Below are 4,604 nucleotides of genomic sequence, written 5' to 3' on the forward strand. Positions count from 1 at the left end.
TAATCTCAAATAATTCGAAACAATTAAATAAGAATTATCTGAAAATTTGGGAATGTTACATTCTTTCCCTCATCAGAACTTTCGTCCTCAAAAGTTTCAATCTTGAACAAGCTCTAGATGTTTTGTCCTCATCTTAGTTTTTCATTCCCAAGTTGCCTCCTCAAGTATTTATTTTGCCATAGAACTTTTAGTAATGTTAACTCCCGATTATGTAGATTTTCACTTCTCTTGAAAGAATCTATTTAGGCTCTGCTTCATAACTCATGTTCATCCAAATACAAGGGCTTGATGTCCACCACGTGAAATTGATTCAAACACATACCTCCTTGACATAGGAACACATGAAACATTGTAAGCTGTAGAGGACGACACTCAACAACGTACCATATAATGCCCACTTGCTCTAATATTCCCAATGGCTCAATAAAAACTTAGGTTTAGCTCCCTTTCTTCCCAAACCTAAAACACCCATTATAAGTACTACCTTCAAGAACACTTAAGTCACTTACTCCAAACTCCAAGTCTCTACGTTTAGGCATTTTGGTCCCCCCCCCCCTTTTTGGGATAATCCAATTAGTAGTTTGCAACAATTTAAGTTTCAACATTTTTTTGTTCACCAACTTCATCCGGTAAATAGGAGATCTACAACTCTTTTCATAAAGAGATTCAAGCTAATGTAGCTTGATAATGGTTATCGCATGCAAACTCCATAAGGTGGCCGATGATAGCATTTCCATATTTGAGTTCCCAAAGGAAGAGTTTTACCTTTCTTAGATGTCTACCATGCTGCATTTCTTTTTATAAGGTGGGTGTAATGGCTCATGAATGTGTCTTGTCTCACCACATGGAGTTTTACCTTTCTTAGGTGTATGCCAGAAAATATGACCATGACTCAATACATAGTTCTTTTTACATATTATTGAAAACCATGCTCGAGTCATGGTCATAGTCTGACCTTTTATTACTCGTCTTCAGGGTTGCAACCAGGTATCGCATTTTATCATTTGCTGCCGAGGATAGGATACTGTTCTATCTTGCCCATTTCTTGGCGCATTCTATATTTTAAATTTGGTAATTTAATGAGCATTTTCTATATACTTACGAGGTAAAAATTTATCAGTTGCAGGTCACGATGATGATTGATTGAGAATCGCCCATGCATTGTGGCTTTTTTATAAGAAGTCATATGTTTTCCTTTTTAATTTTCGTTTTTTCTTCTTTAAAAATAGAAGTCGCCCATGTTCACAGAGAATGAAGTCTTGTTGGCCTATCCCTCAATTATTGACACACTTGTGAAATATTTTGACATTCCAAGTTCTTGTTGGCTGTTCCTTTCTTTCTTCTGCACAGCTACTTGATAGGAAGGATAATGTTTGAGGTCTGTAATAATAAAGGATTGCCATTTGTGTGATAATACGTGCTGCTATTCTCTCTTCAACTTTACGCCTCTGACAGTTAGGTATACCCAACTACCGCAAACGAAGGTTTTAGGTTCCGTTTCATAATTATTAAGATCCTATTTATTAATTATTTACTTTTTTTATTTTTAAAAATTAAGTCTACAAATCTCATTTTCTATCTATTGTTTTTCAATTTTTTTTTACTACATTTTAGGAGTATTTTTAAAACTAAACTAAAATTTGAAAACTAAAAAATAACTTTTGAAAACTTGTTTTTCTTTTTTAAATTTGACTAAAAACTTAACTCATTCACTAAAGAAAAATGCATACTATTGTAGGAAATTAGGGAAAATAGGTTGAATTTTTAAAAATAAAAAATCAAATTATTATTAAATGAGATTTTACTTTTTGGTTTTTGGTTTTTGAAAATTTGTTTTTGGTTTTCTATTTTTAAAAAACATAAAACGAAAAATCATGTTTGCTAACTTTTTTTTTTTTTATTTTCTGTTTTAAAAAATAGAAAACTAAAAACATTATGATAATTGTCATTTTTTAAAAAAAAAATTAAAATACATTTTGATGACTTTTTTAGTCTTATATTTTTTGAATAAAAAAAATCGATTTTTTTTTTGTAATATTTTTCATTTGATTTACATAATTATAAAATTATATGTTTATTTTTAATTTTTTAATTTTCATATTGAAAAAAATAATTTCAATATTTTGAATGTAATCATTAATCACAAAAAATAAAAAAAAATAAAAAAAATAATATATTGACAAAATACAAGAAAATAATTTCGTAACTCAACAAATCACAATGTTTCTTTATGACAATTTTTTTCATCTACAGTGCTGAAAGTGTCGTGGAAATGTTTCAATCATAGGACTCGTAGACACTAAAATGTATGAATAATTACATATAAAAGAGTTTGAGATTTGGGGAAACCATTCTCTATGTTTTTTATAGACAATTTGTGGATATTTATGTCATTATATCTCTGGGTGCAAGGTTGTGTCTTTTGAAAAAAGACGTATCGTTTCATTAAGGTATTGTATCGTTTTTTTTTTTAAAAAAACACATCGTCTTGTCAAGAGTTGTGGTATTTTTTGTTTTTTTTTTTAAATAAACAAATAAATTTTATGTATATTTTCTCACAATTTTAACTTTTAATTTTGTATCTTAAAAATATTTGAAATTATTTAATAAAATTAAAGTTATTCCTGTTAAAATTAAATAAAAATTGATTTAAAATTGAAGTGTAAAAAAATTATTTTCAAAATTTTTGAACATTTATCCTTCAATTTCATTGAAAAAATAGAAAATGTTAGTTGTTGAACTTGGGGTCTGAACGTCTACTAATGATGAAAGCACAGAACAACCACCGGACAAAAGGCATCAGTTAAGTTTGTTTGTCAATCTAAATTAAAGAGCGTTTTCAATAAACAAAAATAGAAAAATTTTGCCCGGGGTAGGGATCAAACTCGAAACTTATACAAAGGACTATTGCCTTGATCATTGGAGCAAGCACACGTTTTTAAATTACAAAACAAAAACGGTTTTATAAAAACGTTATTTTTACAGACGGTTTTAGAATTGAGAAAACAGAAAAATCAATTGATTAACAAACAAACTCGTTTTTCTAAAATTAAAAATTGAAAACTAAAAAGTAGTTGATTATTAAACGATCCCTTAGTTCTTCTTCTTTTTTTTTTTATTTGGGTTGACAGACATAGTTTAACTGACATAATTCTTATATATCAACTTTGAAATTATAAAACAATTGTAACACATCCCTAAAAGTGTTAATACACATGTTCACAATTTCTTTTAAAATTAAGTGTGTAGGTTCATGATTTTAAAATTAAGGTGTTTGAGATAATACTTATACAATAACTTAATAACTTATAAAAGAGGAATTAATACTTGAGAGTATTTTGAACATCATTGTCTTTTATTGGTGCTTACTTTGCTATTCATAAAAAATTAAAAACTTTAAGGAGGGGAAAAAAACACTAGAAATGAGATGCTAGGGGCTGTTTGGTTGACATAAAGTTAACAAATATGTGTTTGGCATAAAATTTGTATTTCAAAATTATTTTGAATTTCGTGATCATGGAAATTTTGAAAATAATACTTTTATATTTTCAGTATATCCATATTTAAAATTTTAATTTTTAAGATGTAGAATTATATTAAATAAAAATAAAAATATTTATAAAAACAATTGTATTATATGAAGAAGGTTAGCAAAAACAAAACATCGACTCAAGAAAAACAATAGACCTGTATTTTCTTCTTTGTTAAAGAAAATATTGAGATCTAGTTTTACAAAAAAAATATAAAAAAAAGAAAAGTTTGTCAATATAAGTATAATATAAATAATAAACATTTTAACTAGTTTTACAAAGGGGTTTTCAAATATAGCAAAACAAACTAAAATATTTATGTCTATCAGTGATAGACTACTATCATCTATCACTGATAGACACGAATAAACACTAAACAGTGATAGACATTGATAAATGACTACCAGTGTTTGTCACAATAGAATATGACATTTTGCTATATCAATTTTTAACATTATTTCCTCCAAAAATATTTGAGAAATAATTTTGGATTACGAAAATATTGTAAAACTAGTTTACAACAGTTCAGTATTTGAGTAAGTTGAGAAACTTGTGTCAAAACGAACCCTTAGTGAAACAAATATTTGAAAATACACCTAAATGTAGGTAATCCTTGAGGAGTTCTAAAATGACCTTTTGTACGGTCCAAGATAAAAAAAAATGTCTTTGTGTAACAAATATTTATTTTATTAGGATTATCAAAATAAAAGGCTCTGGACCTATAAAAATGTTAAGTTGTGTTGATAAACTAGTTTCAAGTAAAATCACTTATAGTTAACAAGTGTTGTTAACCATTTAATTTATTTGAAAGTCAATTTCTACTTGTCAACCAGATAAGTCTTCATCGTAGTGGGAGAGTTATGAGATAACTCAACCTTTACAAAGGCTTACTTGAAGTCAATATTGTCATATTAGATGACAAGATGAAAACTTATAAACTTCAAAAGTAGTGAGAGAGTTACAAGATGACTCAACCTTTGCTATGACGTATAGGAAGACAAAGTTCTGTCATACTGAATGTCAAGTATTGAAGGGCGTTAACAAAAGAAATTATGTCAAAGTCATTAAAAACTT

The sequence above is a fragment of the Benincasa hispida genome, chromosome 3 (assembly GCF_027475165.1).
Source record: "Benincasa hispida cultivar pf3 chromosome 3, pf3_genome.v1.1, whole genome shotgun sequence".
NCBI lineage: Eukaryota > Viridiplantae > Streptophyta > Magnoliopsida > Cucurbitales > Cucurbitaceae > Benincasa > Benincasa hispida.